At 39.8% G+C, this 21270-nt stretch overlaps 1 protein-coding gene across 2 annotated transcripts in view; it reads right to left on the reverse strand.

Moving 5' to 3' along the window:
* The window catches only part of ST6GALNAC5 (ST6 N-acetylgalactosaminide alpha-2,6-sialyltransferase 5), a 176216-nt gene that overhangs the window by 82039 nt on the left and 72907 nt on the right, over positions 1–21270 (reverse strand). The gene's annotated exons all lie outside the window — the stretch shown is intronic.

The raw sequence follows: 21270 nt of genomic DNA on the forward strand, positions 1-21270 counted from the left end.
GATCGTGACCTGGCTGAAGTCGGACGCTTAACCGACTGCGCCACCCAGGCGCCCCTCAATGTGGTTTTGATTTGTATTTCTCTGATGATGAGCAATGTTGAACATCTTTTCATGTGTCTGTTCACCATCTGGATGTTTTCTTTGGAAAAGCGTCTATTCATGTCTTCTGCCCATTTCTTCACTGGATTATTTGTTTCACTTGCTTTACAGGTTTGAATACTAACCCTTTATCTGATATGTCATTTGCAAATAAATTCTCCCTCTATAGCCAAATTATGGAAAGAGACCAAATGTCCATCAACTGATGAATGGATAAAGAAGATGTGGTTTATATATACAATGGAATACTACTTGGCAATGAGAAAGAATGAAATCTTGCCATTGGCAACAACATGGATGGAACTGGAGGGTATTATGTTAAGTGAAATAAGTCAGTCAGAGAAAGACAGATATCATATGCTTTCACTCATATGTGGAATTTAAGAAACTTAACAGAGGACCATGGGGGAAGGGTAGGGAAGGGGAAAGAATAGTTTCAAACAGAGAGAGAGGCAAACCATAAGAGACTCTTAAATACAGAGAACAAACTGAGGGTTGATGGGAGGTCGGAGGGGGAGGGGAAAATGAGTGATGGGCATTGAGGAGTGCACTTGTTGGAATGAGCACTGGGTGTTGTATGTAAGCGATGAAGCATGGGAATCTACTCCCAAAGACAAGAGCATACCTTATACTCTATATGTTAGCCAACGTGACAATAAATTACATTTTAAAAAGATGAAAGAAATAAAAATTATAAGTAGTTAAAAAATAAATTTTAAGACAGATAATCACTTAAAATAATTTCAGCACTCAGCTACAATAAAATAGATTTCTTTTGGGGCACCTGGGTGGCTTAGTCGGTTAAGCATCTGACTTTGGCTCACGTCATGTTCTCCTGGCTCATAGGTTCAAGCCCCAGATGGGCTCTGTGTTGACAGCTCAGAGCCTGGAGCCTGCTTCAGATTCTGTGTCTCTCTCTTTCTCTCTGCCCTTCCCCTGCTCACGCTGTCTCTCCTCAAAAATAAAATAAAAACATTAAAAAAATAAATTTCTTTCAAAAAATAATAAATTATAAGATGGACAATTACTTCCTTAAAATAAGTTCACCACTCAGCTACAATAAAATAGATTTATTTCAAAAAAATAAAATAAAATGTTACTGCCATAAAAAAATTAAAATCAAAAGCTTACTTTGACTAAAAAACAAACAAAAAACCCTCCCAAACACACAAATGTCCTAATAATTCTGTGCACAAATTTTCACAGGCTAGAAGAGATCTATTTCAAGAACTATGCTTTGAGAAGCCAGTTACATCTCTGTGCCCATATGAAGTATAACAGACAACTTTATATATATTTAAAAAAAAGTCAATGTTCAGCTATTCCCTTCAAAGCCCTTGGTAAACATTAAGGAATTATAAATCTATCTTCACTTTGGAGTCAGTGGAATCCACTAATGAGTGGAAACAGTCATATTTCTATTTCTTTTAGACTAAAAAAAAGGCTGATTACAATGCAGGATGAATATATAGTATTTTGGTTTAAAGATCAAATTAACACCATCTCTGTGTTATTCTCTATTTTTTTATACTTTTCTTAAAATAAACGTGTGTGTGTGTGTGTGTGTGTGTGTGTGTGAGAGAGAGAGAGAGAGAGAGAGAGAGAGAGAGAGAGAATTAATTCACAGTACCAGAGTGCTTTATCCTTAGATATCAATTTCAATACTCAACACTATCCTATGCCTTGAGGTCCTTTAGTTGTTATTGATAATAAAAAATACTTCATAAATATGCTTTTCTGGACCTTACCCTAGGATCTGCACTGCATAAACAGGTCTCTGTTAAAAGGAAAGTAGGCAGCATTATCACATACAGCGATTGAACTGTGGATCTATAATTACATCTCCTTCAAGTCCTCTTGACTTTCCACTGTTATGTCTCTAAACTTCCTGTGAGGTGCTTGACATTTGATCTGGGATCACCCAGGCTGCCCGTCCCAAGCTTTTCTCTTCACTCTGTCTTTAAACTCCTTGCAGCACTGATGTGACTAGAAATGAACACTGTGCTCTCAGACACAACCAGCAAGTAGCTCTGAATTTTTTATCATGTTTTCTTCAACCTTCTTCTTCAATTTTCTCTCTTAGTTCTTCCATCTGTCTCTCAGGCTATGTATGTGTTCAGCTGTTGCAACATCTTTTTCAGAGATTACCAAATAATGCTTTTAAAAAAATCACCCCACTGTCTATCTGATTAAAATGACTATTCAATATTTGTTTCATTTTGGACAGTTAGTTGCTTTACACTGATCAATTAATTCATGCATCCAACAAAAATTTTACTCAGCACTTCTTGTGGGCCAGACTTTGTTCTAAACACAGGGGATTCAATGATTGGCAAAAGTAAACTCTGTTCCTCCATTCATGGAGGTTATGGTCTGGTAAAGGAGGAGCACATTGTTAGTGAAATGATCCTGCAAAAAAGGTTAAATTATAACTGTAAGAAATACCATGGAAGTACAAGTTACTGTGAAAATGTGTGATGGGTTCAAGGACTTCTCAGAAGAAGTAATATCTGACCTGAGATCTCAAAGATATACAAGTATTACTAAGGGAAGAGATAGTATAGATACTTTCAAGGGAGGAGAACCATCAGAGAGTGGGAACCACATATGTGAACATCCTCTGTTGGCAAGAGGCACATGGAATGTTTAAGAAACTGAAATGAGGCGAGAGACCAAGGTGTGTAGGAAGGCAGATGATGCTGGAGAAGCAGGCACAGGGAAGACAATGGAGGATCTTAGAGGCTCCAAGAATTTGTTTCTTACCCCCAAACAAGGAAAACTATTGAAGGGCTTTTCCAAGGGAGGGTGCCATCATTCTATTTTAGTGTCCCCTGTCTTTATTTAGTTATTTATATCCCAGGGACATATGTGTGTTATGAATAAAAACGGTAAACAGGATAACTCACAGAACTTCAAAAAGGTCTGATGACCTTTTGAATTTACAATACAATGCAGATTCTTAACTGAATTCATGACCTAGTCCCTTCAAAAGTGCTTTCAGGCAATGCCCACGTGGCTACTTGGGTAGCTGTTATTGGATATACCCATATGAGATACAGATATACATGCATACATATGTATATATACATGTACACACACACACACACACACACACACACACACACGGAGGGCATGTATAGCCTTGCATTTTTACCACTTCTTGAGCAAAATGAAGAGGTCTTATTTAGCCTGTTGCAGAGTTGGCCTCCAAGAGGCTGCATAGCACACAGGTGCTTCTAGACTTGTTTCTGCTCGGGTGTCTTTCTTTTCTCATCAGTCTCTAAAGAAAAATAAACTGCTTTTGATGTAACACCACTTGTGATCTCAAGGTAGATGCAGGCTTTCCAAGGGGGTAGAATGATCTCTGAGAACCTACTGTAGATAAGACTCCTTTTGAGTGCCCTGGGAGAGAAGAAAGTTTTAGTTGCTCATGAAGAGATGAAACCAGAATAGAGAATTTGGGACGTAAGAAAGTGACTAAGAATGTGACAATCCATAAAGCTATTCTGAGAAATCTGATAAGCAGCCAGCTTTGAAGGGCAGTCGGTTCTGAAAACACTCAGCAGAAATGAGAGCCTCAAGTGCCAAAAGGCTGACACTCAGCTTTTGCAAGAAATTTATAATCTAGGCTCTGTCCATTTTGTGCTTCAGAAAGCATCAGCCACATTTGGGCGAGGCCCTAGTTTGCACTTTTTTTGCTCTAAGCATCTTCCATTTCTAAGCAAACTAGGCCAAGATTCCTTATGTTCTACTGTACCCACAGGCCAGAAGAGAAGCAAGCCAAAAGCAAGGAATACAGGGCACCTCGGTGGCTCAGTGGGTTAAGCATCCGACTTTGACTGAGGTCATGATCTTGCGGTTTGTAGGGTAGAGCCCCGGGGCTGGCTCTGTGCTGATAGCTCAGAGCCTGGAGCCTGCTTCACATTCTGTCTCTCATATTCTCTCTCTGCCCTTCCCCCACTAGCACTCTGCCTCTCTCCCTCTCTCAAAAATAAATAAACATTAAAAAATTTTTTAAAAAGCAAGGAATACTTCCAGAAGATTTAAAGAGTTAAATGTAAAAAGCAAACCACAAAAAAGAGAACAACATAGATATAATTATGCTACCACTACAGATTTAAAAAATACAAAGTATACAATTGTATTTACATTAAAACCCCAAGAAAGTAAGAATAAATATATGCAGGTTTTGAGTTTTTCTACATTAACTAAATATGGATTTGTCCACACATATCCTCCAAAACCTATAGAGATCAATAAGGAAGGCAAATAAAACCACCATAACCCCTGTCTACAGCATAACTAGGAGACAGAGAATGCTACAAATCTCAATTTACACAGAGATAGGGAAAGAAAAATCTGGAGTCTGCGGAGCCTGCACTGAAACCTTGCTGGAGCTGAGTCGGCTGGAGAATGCTTGGGGCAGAGGACAGACGGCACAGCGCACAGGTAAAAATCATTCCTGATAGGAAAATGTCACGCTCTGAGAGGATCAACACTGACAAAGGTCTACAACCTGCTGGATCAGGCACCACTACTGGGGTCACAAAAGGAGGGCTTGCACAAAGGTTCTTTGGAAAGGTACCTCCTTGGGGAGAGGGAGGTGTCCTTGGAGCCTCGGTGGTAGAGTCAAGGAGGGGAGCAAGTGTTTGAGATTAAGGGTCCATCAGAAAAGGAGAAGGCACTCCTCACCCCCAACAAAAGGTGCGATCTATTTTAAGCAATTTTTCTAAGTTTTTACTTATTTATTTTTGAGAGAGAGAGAGCACGCGAGCACGCAAGTGGGGAGGGGCAGAGAGAGACAGAGAGAGGCAGACACAGATTCTGAAACAGGCTCCAGGCTCCAAGTTGTCAGAGCATAGCCCAACGCTGGGCTCGAACCCACGAACCATGAGATCGTGACCTGAGCTGAAGTCAGAGCTTAACCGACTGAGCCACCCAGGTGCCCAGTAAGACCTATTTAAAAGTACCCTTAACTATATCAACAAAAGACAGTGCTCTTGAACTAGGAAACCAAGTGAGCCTCCCCCAAACCTTACCACTGTCTACGCAGAATCTGCTACACAGGACCTGCTAACGCTGGTCCAGGAAAATAGGAGATAATTCAGAGTTAAAACAGCAGATAACATCCCCACAGTCACAGTAAGACCTTGGAAAATGAGGGTCAAAATTCTTCAATGCAAAACTACAAAGCAGAAGAAAACTGAAGCACAATCCCAAACTGAATTAAATGTCCATTAAAAAAAAGCACTTCCATGTATTTTTAAAACATCCCTAATCAGGAATTCAAAAGTTTAGAACAGAAATAGACCAATTTTAAAAGAAAATATGAAACAAGAATTAAATAAACTGAGGATCATTGGGAACCCCATTACAATGGAGAGAGGAGGCTCTCAGCACCTTAGTCCTGTTTAGCATCACTGGCAATGGAGCAAATGGACACTGTGAGCCTCCTGGTGTGATAGAATAGGGGCATACAATGTCGCCTATGTAGTATTCTTTCCAAAAATATTTAACCTGAATCGAATCATGAAGAAATAACCAGACAAATCTAGAATATGGAACATTTTCAAAGACAACTAACTGATTTGGAATTTTCAAAAATGTCAGTGACATAAAAAAAAGGTGTGTGTTTTTCTTCTAGTTTTTTTTTCTAGCCTAGGAGACTAAAGAGACATAACAAATAAATGCAATGTCTGATCTTTTATTAGAACCAGATTTGGAAAAAAACCCATTACTATAAAGAATACTTTTGAAATAAAATATTGTCTGTATCTTAGATAAATTATGGTATCAAATGCTAAGTTTATTATGTTGTCATTATTATATGGTGATTATGCAGGACAATGTCTTTTTTTCTTAGCAGATACCAGCTGACCAAAGTATTTAGGGGCGAAGTGTCCTGTCTAGTACTAACTTTTATATAGATCAATAAAATTGTGTGTGTGGATGGATGGATGGATGCATGCATGCATGTTAATAATTAATGGATGTATGTGTACTGGGTTAAGCAGTTCCAGAAGCCCAGAATGTGACCTTATTTGGAAGTAGGGTCTTTGTAGATATAATTAGCTAAATTTAAATGAAGCCATATTGGACAAAGATGGGCCTCTAATCCAACATAACTGGTGTCCTTATCAAAAGAAGAAGTTTAGATACAGACATGCACACAGGATTATACTGTGTGGACCTTAAATCCAATATGACTGCTATCTTTATAAGAAGAAGAGAGGAGGGGCACCTGGGTGGCTTGTCGGTTAAGCGTCCGACTTCAGCTCAGGTCATGATCTCACGGTCCGTGAGTTCAAGCCCCGTGTGGGGCTCTGTGCTGACAGCTCAGAGCCTGGAGCCTGTTTCAGATTCTGTGTCTCCCTCTCTCTCTCTGACCCTCCCCTGTTCATGCTCTGTCTCTCTCTGTCTCAAAAATAAATAAGCGTTAAAAAAATATTAAAAAATAAAATAAAATAAAATAAAAAAGAAGAAGAAAGGAAACACGGCGACACACACAGGGGGAAGGCTATGACAATGGAGGCAAAGTGATATAAGCCAAGGAATGCCAAAGACATCAAACAATCACCAGAAATTAGAAAGAGGCAATGAAGAATCTTCCTTAGAGCCTTCAAAGGGAGTGTAGCCCTTCTGACACCTTGATTTCAGAGTCCATACTATAAGACAGTAAATTTCTGTTGTTTAAGTCACTCAAGTTGTAGTAATTATTATGGCAGTCCTGAGAAACTAGGTACATAAAGGTAAAGGTAAAAACTATTTAATGAAAATACTTTCAATTTTTCTGCAGGTCTGAAATATTTCAAAATCTCAATTTGGGAAAAAATAAAAATAAACTATAAAAACTGTATGCACAGAAAAAAAATCAGAGAAATCGTTTATCTTCCTAATATTGTAAGGGGTTGCTGGCCTCCATGACCTCAGAAATACCATTAACAGGTGCACTTAAGCACCTACCCCCCCACCTCCCCAAATGTATGCTCAGGGTTGCAGATGACTTTGTGTAAAACTGCCTAGATGTTCAGAACTGGGGAGACAGTTGGGAGTTATAGTTTACACCATGGAAATGCACTTGGACTTCAGTAGAAGTGAGTGAAAGGAAAGTTCCAAGAGGATAAAGAGACAAAACAGATTCTTCACTCACAGGAGTGATAGAGCGTATCATGTAACAAAGCACAATAGGAAGAAACTCAATATTAGGCATGGATGGAGACAAAGAAACAAAGAAGGGGATGTGTTGGGGAGAGTGGAGGAGGTCAGTTTTCTGTAGTCCAAGAAAGTCAGTTAGCCTGTGGACATGGAACTGGTTTTCTTGAGTCAGAATTTAGGTTATGTGTCTGACTGCCTCTGTGACTCTAGAAAAATGGGGGTAATAGGAGGACTCTTACAGGGTTGTTGTAAGAAATGAATCTGTCAAGTACTTGGAATAATACCTGCAACACCACATCGTCCATATTTAAGCCGTACCTATTCCTTGGATAGGTACATGGCTTCTACCATTGGTCTTAACCCGTGGTAGACACAGAAGCAATGACTTTAACGGAGCTGAACTCTGAAGTTTTGGAATTATCATGCCCAGTATTTCAAGGTCTGGGGGGAAGAATTCTGCTAACAATAGAACCACTGATAATTTTTATTTTATCCTTTGTAGCTTCTGCTATTTTCCAAATTTTCTTCAATAAGACAGTCCTAATTTGTCAATCAGAAAAAATGAAAGAAGGGAAACAAACAAAAAAAAACTGACCATATCCCTCTTAGTCTTCCATCTTCCCACTGAAAAAAAAAATAGACCTACTGGTAGAGAGGAAAGATGAATCCTTTTGTTCTGAAGGATAAAAGGGCCAGCCAAGAAGCAGAAGCACTCAGGCCTCTCCACAGCTCCTGCCCTCATCTTCTCCTTCCAGGCAGCCAACAGTGGCTGGTTGTTCAGTAAGTCAGGGGAGGCTTTGTGGAAAACCAGTAAAAAAAAAAAAAAGAAAAGAAAAAGAAAAAAAGACTTCGATTCTGATGAAAACACATAAACTCAAGCAGGAAAGCAGAAGGACATCAACAAGTTTGAATGTTTACTTACTGTGGATTTATGGACTTCATTACAAAAAAACATTGATTAACAATAAAGTACTTCTGAACAAAATCCGACATGTATAATAGTTGAAAATAAAATCGGTAAACACTGCAGCAGTCACCTCATTGTCCCAGGTTTCCAGATTCTAGCTCCCTAAGTACTTTTTCATAATTTAGTCCATTTTGAAAAGGGCACAGTGACTAGGGACTATGCTAGAAAAATGTTACTAAAAATATAAATATATATAACATCAGACCTAATGACTACCATATTGATTGAATTTATCTATGTCTTTATGTAACAAATCCCTGCTTGACACATTTGTTGGTCACTGTTTCTTAGAGCAGGAGTGGGCCTTTAAGTACATCCAATTTAGCTTTATAAGCAAAGTGGGCATTACAATACTCAGCAAAAATGACTCATAGGCCTTCAAATGAGGTCTCCAAACCTCTGCCCGTGCCACTCTGAAACTTACCCAAATCTGTAATAAAAAAAAAAAATAGCTACCACTTAGCAACCTCCGTTACTGGAACTGTGTTGGGGTTTTTGTTTGACTGTTTGAATCATAGCATCTGCTTTTCTTTTTCTTTATGACACTTACCACAATTGTAATACCATTTTATTTACTAGTGTGCTTATTTTCCATTGTCTACCTTCCCACTGGACTTTGAGTTCTATGAGGGCAAAAAACATGATGACTTTGCTCACTGCCATATCCTTCATCCTTCTACATAGCCTGGAGTTCATCAAGTATTCAATAAGTTAATGGACACAGCTTTTGATTTTTCTCTCCATTTTAACACTACGGGAGACTAAACGTCAGTGAGGTGTTTCTTCAAGGCTGGGAAATGTCAAAGCCAAGACTGAAACCCAGCTTCGTTTGACCACAGAAGCCATGACTGCTTTACCAAGCTGCCTGGCCATGCAATCAGTATGAAGGAAACCTATTAATTAAGCAATTTCAAATGAATAGTAGGAATTACATTCAATTCTTACTCCCTCTCCCCATAGCTAATGAGTGTGAGTTTCAAACTTGAGTTTTAATTTTCTACAAGATGGTACTAATGCCACCTCTGGGCCCTAACGCTTTTATAATGTTTTATGTTCTATACTGCAGTATTTGTGCGTGCTCACCATCCCTAAGCATCTCCATGACTGCTTGTTTTCCCCCAAATCAAAACCGTGCAACATGGTTTAAATCAACAGTGTGCAGGAGCCAGCCCGTACTGGCTTCCAGAACCCATGATCAAATTCTCAGGGACTTTGTGAGCTAGACGTCAAACCACAACCATTACTAACAAACTTTCAAGAAGATAAGTTATATGAAAATAAAGGAATTTCAATGGAGAAAAGATCATCTTTTAAGCAAATGGTGCTGGTACAGTTGGACATCTATAGGCAACAAAATGAACCTGGACTTAAAGCCTCACACCACATAAAAATGAATTCAAAATGGATCATGGATTTAAATAAAAAATGGAAAGCTTTATAACTTTTATAAGAAAACATAGGAGAAAAATCTTCAGAACCTAAACTTATGTGAGGAGTTCTTAGACACGATACTAAAGACATGATCCATGAAAGAAAATATTGATAAACTGGGTTTCATCAAAATTAAAAATTTTTGTGCTGTGAAAGACTCTTTTAAGGGAATGAAAAGACAAGTTACAGACTGGGAGGAAAAACTTGCAAACCACACATCTGACAAAGTTCTTCTATGTAGAGTATATATCATAGAAGTTCTGCTCTTATGCCTGTCTTCCTTACTCTGCACTCAGTGATATCTCTTTGGTAGCTGGAAACCAGCCATTTGGGAGTATTTGTATCACAGAAATAAGCAAATATTACAAGTCAGAACTTAGTTTATTGTTCTGTGGATTGTTACCAAAGTGATGGAGAAAATGTTACTATTGTAGATAAAAATGTGTTTTGTCTGTAGCCCTCATATCATGCATAGCACAAAATTGAAAACTAGTCTTCTAGTATTATTTGACAATTACTGTTTGATACAGCCAAGAAGTCTCTTGTGTTATTGAGGAGTGAGTAAAGTTCCAACACAGGTATTTTTGTTTCACTTTCATTTAACCCATTAAATAACCAAAAATATCAACCCCATTCATGGTGGAACTACACTCACTCAACTAACTGCAAGCAGATGTTGGCTACAGACACACGAATTTTGCAAAAATCCATGAAAGCATTCTGTGAGAACGAATCGGTTATAGGGAATTTACAACAAAGAGTATTGGATATTTTATCTCTACTGGTAAATTGTGTGCTGCCTTTATATTAATAAAATATGTAATAAACTTAAGCATGTATATATGCACATTAAAAAAAAAAGAACTAGTGTTTAAACATTTACCAGCACGACACTGGTTTCAGCCCAATCTTCTCTTTTTGTTCTTACTTCCATGGGGGACAAACCACCGCTCTTCTGTAAAGTGGTGATGTAGGTTAATTGTGTTGCATCAGGCTTTTTTCTTCTGTGGATCCTCTCTTTCTAAGAGGTTGATTTGACCCACTCTGTTCAGATTTCTGGGTTCAGAATCAACGACCTGTTACAACTATAAATCCTGTGGACTGTACAGGAAAATGCTCTAGTTTCTTCTCCTATGAAGAGATGCTCATGGTGTTGGGGTCAGTTCCACTTTGCTTTTAGTTTGGACACCAACTTCACAAGTTTTCTAATGGTTTTCCCATTTCTTTCAGTATAACAAAATCAGAAAGTCAGATTTCTTTATAGCAAGTGGTTCATGAGATTAGTCATATTGGGTCCTTATTTACTAAAGGTTTTATACTCACTGTCCCTTTGTTGTAGCCATGTACTGGTCAGAGATCAGGCTTTCTACCCCAGTTTTAGTGCCCGCTACTTATCCTTCTTTTGAGGCTCAGTTCAGCTACCTCCTGATTCTTGTCTTTCCTCCCTTGATCCATTCAATATGAAAAAAATACATCCCTTGCTCTGAATTCCCCTGGAATGTAATCAGATCTTTCTTCTGACATCAGTCTTATTTCTCCTTTATATTGCTGTTATATAGGTGTATGGTTTATGTCAGACATCTCTGTCATCACTTTGAAGGCAAAGCTCTTTCCTAATTTATTTCTAAATTCCACCACAGTGACTAGTTTAATGCCTGTACACAGTAAGAACTTAAAACAACTGGTTCAATGGAATGAGTGGCTACTTGTCATCAAATGAATGAGTCATGTCATCTCTCTAAGCCTCAATTTTCTCACCTATAAAATGGGAATAATAATAAAGGGATTATATCTTATAGAGTCATCGTAAAATACACAAGCAGGTATATTAAATGACTAGCAAAGTGCCTGGCTAACGTTGGCTACTCAATAAATGGGGTATGTGTGTATGAGTGTATATGTAACACATGTGATATGCATAAAGTACAAATATGTGGTACGTACAATGACCATTATCGGCATTATCATCACACTACTATTCTTGATAACATATTCAGGTTTCCATGAGTATGTCTATGAATTCTCTAGTGCAGGATAGTATAAGACTATGGACCTCTGAGTCAGGAGTCAGAAGATAACAGGTTTCATCTCAGTTCTGCCTATTGTTCATCACGTTGAGCTGGTCATCCTCTCTGGGCTTCAGTTCTCTTGTCTGCAAAATGTGTGTAATTGTCGGGGGGAGACTCAGCCTCTGACACTCTAGGTCTGTAAGTACACAATATTGCATGGTTAAGTCTGCTTGGGCTGATTTGGGCTCCCAGTGACAAGCAACTCTTTGCTTTTGATAACTTTCTCTCTATAAACCCATTGACTCTCCGTCACCCATGGGCTAAGCATCCTTTGCCATGGCTATCTCAGTGACATATTCATGGGTATAAAGAAACCCAACCTTTCTACCTGTTGGCTTTACTGGCTGGAGAAGGATTATTTATTTCCTTTCTCAGTTTGTGACCATAGTGAACACCTGGAAGTTGTAGGGAAAAAAAACAAAAAAACAATGCCAAAGAGTTCTAGAGGTGATGTGTCCAATGGTTTTTCTCTTGGCAAGTCACTGTGGGGTGAATGCCTTTTGAGGTGATCATCCTGGTGACACTGCTCCAATACATTCTCCCTGCAGACCCCATATGACACAGGGCTGCTGACCTCAATTACAGAGGCAGAAATACAGAAGGCTAGAACAACAGGGTGTCACAGCTGGGAGAGCCATGTCTAGTCCAAGCATTTGATTTTACACATGAGGGAACTGGAGCTCACAGAGGCCAAAGGACTCCTCCAAGGTTGCAGAGCTAATTAATGGAAGAGCTGAGTCTAGGGAGCGTACCTCCTCAAGCTACTGCCCCCACTCCAGGCCCACCCACTATGGGCCAGCATTATGGCAGGCAAGGGGCATCGCTGATGGTACAAGTGAGCCCCAGACAGGCACAAACAGTCAATGTTCAGAACATTGTTCTCTCCCCTGCCCCCTAATCACCAAATAAAGTCTGAGAGACACTGGAGAGTGCTGAAGTTTGCTTTGGGAAAAACTAATCCCAATTCTTAACTTCCATAAGAATAGCAAATATTTTGTCTTTAATGTATGGGCCATCCCATCCTGGATGTGACTATTTGGGAGCAGTAAGTAAGCATTGGAAACCTTTGCTTACCTCAGAGAACCTTCCCATTTTATGGCTCAGCACAGACCCTGCAGCACACCTCAGGGTGTGGGTTACAAGAAACAGTGGTTATGTTTCCCATAGCATAACTGTCTGGACTCAGAAGCTGTTAGACCATGAGTCCTGGAGAGGAGTGCAGCCTCAGAAACAAGCTGGCACAAGGCCTGGCACTTGGAAGACATTCAAAATGTTGGTTGGACAAGTCCAGAAAGTGTCACTCATGCCGATGACCACGACGTCACCGAATATTCAGGAGAATAAGAAATGGCTCAATAGTAGGTACCCTTTAAGAAATGAAGATAAGGTCGATAACCAGGTGGCTTAAGATTGAGGAAGCTTAAGGTTCTTAATGTGTTTCTGGAATAAGGGAGTCAGACGTACACTTTATCATACTCACTACAGTGGGAGTAATTACCCAGAGGAAAGGAAGCAGAGTGAGAGCTACGTTCTTATTTATGTTGTTATTTCAATAGTGTAAACATATATTCTCATTTTGATTGCTCTATCTTCTTCTCTTTTTAGTCTTTAAGAAATGATGTGCAGGATGACCTGGAGTGTGTAACACTGAAATATGGCACCACTCTGGAATTTTATGCTCTTGGGCATGGTACGGGAGCCAGTGTTCTCATTCAATCTCTCTTTCTCTCTCATTGGAAAGTTTCCTTCTTTCATTCCTCCCTTCCTTCCTTCCTTCTTTCCTTCCAAGTTTATTTATTTATTTTGAGAAAGACTGAGAGTATGAGTCAGGGAGGGGCAGAGAAAGAAGTAGAGAGAGAGATCCCAATCCCAGAGAGAATCCGCTGAGAGCACAGAGCCCAACTTGGGGCTCAAACTCATGAACTATGAGATCATGATCTGAGTCGAAATCAAGAGATGGATGTTTAACCCGACTGAGCGATCCAGGCACCCTGAAATTTTCTTTCTTTGGAGGTTTGTTGGTTCAGAGGAGAGAAAACAGGGAGCTGGCTGCCAAGGTAGGATGAGCATAAGGGAGTCAGCAAATGTCCTGTTGCAGAGACTGTAAGTCCCACCTCATGTCCTCTTGCTGGCCTCACATTGCCCCACCTCCACTGCATTAGGTCGGGATAATGTGGCTGAGTGTGGTCAGTGAAATGTGGGAGAAAGTATCACCAAGCATTTCTCAACCTGGCCGTTACAAACACTTGGAACAACTTTCAGCTCTTTCTTTGATGCACTTAACCTTGCCGGTTACAAGATGGAAAGGGACATCCGGTTCATTTTGGACTTTGAGTGAGTGCAGATAAACCCTTAATGTGTAAACAATGTACTCTTAGGGTTTATTTGTTACCCTTTCCCAAATTTTCCTCTGATCTATCAAGTCCATCTCATCAGGGGATGAAAAGGGGGCCAAGCAAGGGTTACAGGAGACTTCTGCAGAATTAACAATTTTGCATTTTTCCAGAGATCCTCTCCAATTATCTTGCTTCACAATATGAATGTGTCAGTGCAATAGAGAGGGATTTGAGGGGAATTTATACACACACACAAATTTTCTCCTCTGCTTTGAACACTTTTTCCAAAGTCCTAGTTTTACCTAACTGTTCCCCTTTTTTTGTTTGTTTTAATGTGTACTAGAAAAAACTTTTAAGATGAAAGATAAAACTTTTGCAATAGAGAGGGATTTGAGGGGAATTTATACACATGCCCAAATTTTCTCCTCTGCTTTGAACACTTTTTCCAAAGTCCTAGTTTTACCTAACTGTTCCCTTTTGTTTGTTTGTTTTAATGTGTACTAGAAAAAACTTTTTAAGATAAAAGATAAAACTTTTAAGGTGAATTAAATACTTCAGATGGCTTTGAACTATAAACCTTCAATAATTTTGTAACTTTTTAATAACCATGATCTAATTTAAATTTTAACAATCTATCACTTAAAGTTACTTATTTAGGGGCGCCTGGGTGGCTCAGACGATTAAGCTTCCACCTTCGGCTCAGGTCATGATCTCATGGTCTGTGAGTTCGATCCCCATGTTGAGCTATATGCTGACAGCTCCTTCTCTCTCTCTCTGCCCCCCTCAAAAATTAATAAATATTTTTTAAAAAATTTATTAAAAAATAAAATAAAATAAACCAAAAAAAAATAAAAATAAAAATAAAAAAATAAAATCAATGTACTTATTTAAAGAGCTGTCCAAATGAACTTCTAGGCCCAAGATGGAGCTGCTCCTGCCTGGTGATGTCATGCCAGCAAACAGACCTGGAGAACTTTCATGTCCCTCCCTGTAGCTGCTGCACTTGACCAGGAACATGGTTTATCCAGTCAGCCAATCCCAAACACCAAGCCAACTCTGGGCTCTATGTTTACTTTCTTCCTAATCCACTTAAATTTCCTTCTTCCTGTTCCTTATCCTTCATCCTATGAAAGCTTCCTGCTTCCACCCTATTTTGCAGTTCTCTGGACCCTTGAAAATAGAGACTGCCCACTTCATGATGTGTTAAATAGTTTGTCTCACTTACATTGTCTTTTTGAATCATTTAACCAAGTTTAACATCCACTTATTTCCTGTTATATGATAGAGAACATTTTTTAAAAAGCTACAAGACATAATTCTTAAGCCAGAATTATTTATATTACGATCAACCTAGGTGTATAAAGTACTCATCCTAGACTTTGGTTAGTGTCTAATGAAAAAAAAAAAAAAAAAGAAAAAAGAAAAAGCAAATTCATGAATTCTGGATCTGATTGCATTTTTATTCTTTAAGTTAAATTGTTGCTAATAAATAAATTCTTCTTATGAATTTGAATTGCTGCCCATGCAGATTAGAATCATGGATGCCTGAGTAAATAAAAAATGTGTTTGAGTTTGGATAAGTATGTTTATAAGTCTAGTATTTCACAAGAAGAAACTGACTCAGCGAATATTTCCACCTACTAAAATTGTATAATTCATATCTACTTAAATTAATTTTATAATCTGGTAGGATGCCAAGCTAACCATTTGAAATAGGCACACCCATTTAAGATACATAGTTAAGTTACATGCACAGAGAATGGATGTGCACTTATCCTTAAGTACAGAGAACGCATCATTAAAATTAGATACAAAAGTATAAGTCCAGAATCACTAAAATTCCTAGGTGAAGTCATTTAAAGTGTTAACACTAAACAACTGAGACTTTTTATCAGCTACACAACATTCTGGCCCACTCTTGCAAAAAAGCTCAGAAGGCAATTTGGGTTGGAGGAATTTTTCTCCTTTAACTCTTCTGAATACAGCTTTGTATTAGCATGTTCAATAAAGCAAGTAACACTTCCACTTGATTGCTTGAAACCATTCTTGACCCTCATTTCATTCCAGTTGGAGGTAATTACTTGCTTCTAATGCAAAGTGCTAAAGACAGCTTTAAATTCTGTTGAATTATTATGTAGATTGGGAATCTGGCCTCCCCACTTCTCTTAAAACAGCACCATAACTCCAACCTCTACTTTGTCAAATTCAAAAGTCAACCTATTTTTCTGGAGTGAAAAATTCTCATTTAAAAGAAGACATTGGTTCTGGACAGGTGGAAGAAATGGGTGAGCTGCCTTGGGAATGAGGTCAGGAATGAATAAATCAGTAATGGTGGAGGTGAAGCATGTACTTTTGGGATCTCATGTACAACAGGATTGGGGAGTGGAGTGTTTACGATCTTTTTTCATATCTGGTGCACTGAAGATGCAAGCTTTTGTTCAGGCAGTCTAAACAGAAGCTCTACAATTTAGCCACAGTCACTGGATGATTTTGTTGTTTTATCTGAGTCTTGATGGAAATTCTGAATATTAACTCATTTAAATTCAAATCAATCGTCTCTCTACACTAGAACTCCTCTCTCGATTAATAGTATTTACGGTAAAATGGAGCAGGGTTACTCTTAGCCTCATTCTGGGAATCGATAAAAAACAACAGCAAAAGGCTATTTTTTTCTGTGAATACCTAAATGACTTCACAACCATTATTCCACTCGGAGGAAAAATTATTCTTATATCACAGCGAGGGGGAGAGAATGCATGGCTTCTATTAAGACTAATGGAGGTTGGGATGCAAAGTTCAGTTGTCAGGAAGGAAACAGCCTGTTGTCAGCCTGCAGAACTGGAGGGAAATTTAGTAATTAGTTCCCCCTAAACCAAGGAGCTTATTGATTTACTCTCCCCTCCTTCATAAGAAAGTAAAGCACAGGATCATATATATTCCAAAACTGGGTAGATGAAATATATTCCCCAAATTAAAAAGATGGCAAATATAATAATATGAGCTTAAACGTAAGGGATTGCGCATTAGCTATTTTTTCCACAATGTAGAATATTTAAGTCTACAAAATGTAGAAAAAAACATCACACTTGAAAAATTGGGGACACAGGGGATGATTTATGACCTCGGTTCATCCCGGGAGGGTAGGCCCCAGGTTCATTTTCTGCTACATTTCTACTACTTTCCATTTTCTAGAATTATGCTTCTGGTCTAATCAAAACACTATTTTGACACAGCCTTTTTAATCTTCCTTTTTTTCTCCCACAAAATCACCTCAGACATCACAAATCATTTTATTGGAAACCATAATCTTGTACCTGAGGAACAACGTCGTGTTAACCCTGGGCCCTCTGGACACCTTTTACTAGGTTTCGAGCAATCCTAGGATCTTAGAATGCCAGATGGGCCAGGACACGGTTAAGGAGGGTTTTCCAGGTGCCCACCATGGATGGCCCGCCATGGATCCATTTCATCCTGCCGCTCTGGCATTGCCCTGCACTTCTGCTGAGCCAGGACAGAATCCAGAGACAGTCCTGACTGCCCGGGAAAGCCACGCTGAGCCCAAAGCTGGGCCCGAGCTGCCAGGCATCCCTCAAATTAGCAACATCGGTCTTCAGCTTCCAGGTCTCTTACAATTCAAAAGATGGTCAGGTGTTTGCCTAAGTGGGTTTTACTCAATTTGCTAAGCTTCGAGTGTAAGAAAAACACAACCTCTCCTCAGGTGGATTCTCGGGAGGAAAAGCTATAACTACAGATCCAGAACAAATGCCAGGGAAGAACAACTGGTGGAGGGAAGCAGAGAGCACTGTCCGTGGAAGAGCCATGTCATTAGGCTGGATGCTGGAATCACAGACTCTATCGCAAGTTAACCTACAGGCCTGCCCTTAATGAAGGAAGCTGCTTTATAGGCAATGCGCTAGCTTATTTTAACAAATGAATTCTTTTGGGAGGGTTGTTCTTCAGATCACAATTCACTCACTCTTCATTTGTTTACGTATTGAAGAGGGACCATGTGCCAGGCTTTGTGCAAGGCACAGGGAATACCACAAGGAGCAAACACAAAAATCCCTGCCTTCATGTGGTTTACATTCTTGGTGGTGGGTGGGTAAGGGGTGCAGAATAAATAATTAGGAAGATAAGAAAGGGAGACAGAGAGGGGGCCATCTAATTTGTCTTGGAATGCTAAAGACCTTTTTATATTCATCCTTCCTGGGCCTCTGATTAAAGGAAAATTCTTTACCAAACAAAACTCTCTTTGTCATGCTGTGTCATAATGAATATTACATTTCTTAGCTCCAGATCATCTTGACCTATAAACTGTTGGCTGTGGAAATGACACAATAGTCATCTAGTTCTCTCTTTTAAAAAATGAAAGCCGTTCCACAGGAATTGTTACCAGTGTTCTAGACAGAACCAGGACATGTTTTCCTCTAGATTCCTGGCACTGTATATCAGGGGAAGCATTTCTGTGTCCTACCGGATGAAAACTATTGCCTCGGGCAGCCTTAGGGTAAGAGAAACAGCACCTGGGCACACAGTCCTGCTTTCTTTTGATCCGCCTGCCCTTGGACCCTTGTGCTCATCAGCCCATGACCACGAAATAAATTACCTGCTGAGCACCCACAACTCTCCACCCTATATGCGCAAACCACACCCTGCTTCCGTTAAAAAGAATGCAGTATCCAGGCATTGTGTACTCCAAAGAAATCCCACACGATTTCACATGTGTCCTAACCAAATTTTGGTTACTAACACACCTTCACGGTTTAGAAGTCATCTCAGTGAATTAACTGTCATGTCTTGTCACAGTAATGAACTAAAAGCATGACTTTTATACTGAGACTTTGAGGAACAAAAAGGTTCTAGTTAAACTCTCCTGTTACTTGTGTCTCTGATTGTTCATAGACGGAACGAGGTAGCTCGCTGCCTCCCCAAACTGTTATAAAGAGCTGCTGTATTGAGGGTTCCTGCACTGCATCTGGCAATGCTTCAGGACTGCAAGCTCCAAGGCAGAAGTCAGCACAGCTGGGTCTCACCCTGTGGGGTATGGAAGGCTACTTTGGAGAGGGTGTTGTCTGATCAAGAAGTCTTTCAAATCAGTGAAAACTGAGGCTTTACTGCATTGCCTTGCACTTTATTTTTCAATCTCCCTTTCTTCTACAATTATTTTTTTATATGACCCAGGGCGGAGAGAGGAGTATCTGTAGTTAAAGAACCTGGGTTCTTGTTGTTCAACTGGTGATTCGCTAACCAACCATCAGCCACACATAGGTTACCAATGCCTGATACTTTGACCCTGTGAGGGCAGCCTGGTACAGTGCTTAAAACTGTGGACTCTGGAGCCAAACTACCAAACCCTTTCTGCCACTTTGAAAACTGGGAAGTAACTTAACCTCTCTTTACCTCAGTTTCTTCATTTGTAAAATGGGAATGATAGCACCAATCTCAGGTTGTTAGGCGGAGCAAATGAGTTAATAACTTCTAAATATGCTTAGAGCAGTGCAGGTCAGAGCAATATCTCAATAAACCTAAGTTGTGGCTAGAGGGAAGAGGCAGAGACTATTTGTGAGAAACAAGCGGAACTGGCTAGTCAAGCTCTCCGTAAGTACAATTCCCACTCTGAATGTTGTTATCACTTTAGGGCAAAAATCGGAGTTGTTCTTTATGTTATGATAGCTCAAATGACCCTTTTAGAGGGCTAAGTCTTCAGATTGCTACACATGGGTGACAAATCCAGTGCAAATCAGCTGTTGGTGGATTTTGAATCAGGCTCTTTCTTGACTTGGGGTGGGGAGAGGTACTCCAGATGCCTGTTGAAGTGGAGGGTGAGTGGGGAGGGGACGTTCCCAGAAGCTCTGTGGACACTCTCATTGATATTAGAACTTTCTTTTGGGAGTCCAAGTTGCTTTGATGCAGGTGGGAAGAGGGAAGGGTTCCAGAGAAAACCAGTGAAGTTAGATCTCAAATTAATCTCAGAGAACACCAAGTCTGCTCTGTCAAGATCGAGATGTGCTACTGTGCCCACAGCTCCAGAAGGGCAGCACTATGCCTGCTCTGTGAACCTGAGCATTCTGTGCCCAACACAGTGCCTGGCACACACAAAGCCTAACAAACATCTTCACAGACCAAATGAAGGAATGCACAAATGTGTGAACATTAGTAGGCATTTCTCCAGATGCTAGCAAACTCTGATATTGGAAATACCAAATGTTCCAGTAATTTTGAAGAGTGGTCTTCTGGGTGCAGCTTGACTGATTGATCCACCGTAAATGAATTTACCAGTCTTAAGAGAACATTGGCCTGTCATGTGACAAATGGGTGAGAATGAATGGTAAAGGGAAAATGAATGCTGAGTTAACAATAGAAATAGTTAAATAACAATTTAAGAAATATTGTTTGCTAACATGGTTGACTCTGAGGTCCAAATTGTTCTTATACTACAGGTTAGAAGAAAAAGGCAAATTTGGGGCATCCCTTCACCACATACATAGGAGGAAGGGAAGACTGGAAGCATGGGTGAGAAAACAAGCAAATGAGCAGTCCCTTTAAAATGGAAGCACAGTGCAGAGGATATGTAAACACTTCCTCCAGAATCTCAGAGGCCCCTCCTACCTCAGAGGCCCGCCCATCTCTCCACCCACTTCCCTAGTGCTCTTCAGAACTGACTCTGAGTTCCCTTGCCCCATCCAACACCTCTCATTTAGGAAGCCCTGGACTTGTAGTTGGCAAGTGTGTATTACTTTCCTGGAGCTGCCATAATAAATCACCACACACTTGGTGGCTTAAAACAAGAGAAATTCTCAAAGATCTGGAGTCTAGAAGCCAGAAATCAAGTTGTCAGCAGGGACACACTACCTCCCAAAGACTGTAGGGAGAGGATCATATCTTGCTTCTTCCAGCTTCCGGTGGCTCCGGGAAGTCCTGGCCTGCTGGTGCATCACTCCAATCCTTGCCTCTGTCTTCATGTGTAAGGACACTTTGAAATTGGATTTTTGGGCTCACCCATGTAACCCAGAATGATCTCAAGATCCTTAATTACATCTACGATGACCCTTTTTTCCAAATAAGGTCACATTTACAGGTTCCAGGGATTAGGAAGTGGACATATCTTTTTGGGAGCCACTGTTTGATCAACTACAGCAACCAGTTCTCTGAATTCAATTTGTGGGGTTCAAGCAGAAGTCTGTGCACTACGTCACCGGAAAAGTCAATGATG

The sequence above is a fragment of the Panthera onca genome, chromosome C1, assembly GCF_046562875.1.
Source record: "Panthera onca isolate mPanOnc1 chromosome C1, mPanOnc1 haplotype 2, whole genome shotgun sequence".
In the NCBI taxonomy this organism is placed as follows: domain Eukaryota; kingdom Metazoa; phylum Chordata; class Mammalia; order Carnivora; family Felidae; genus Panthera; species Panthera onca.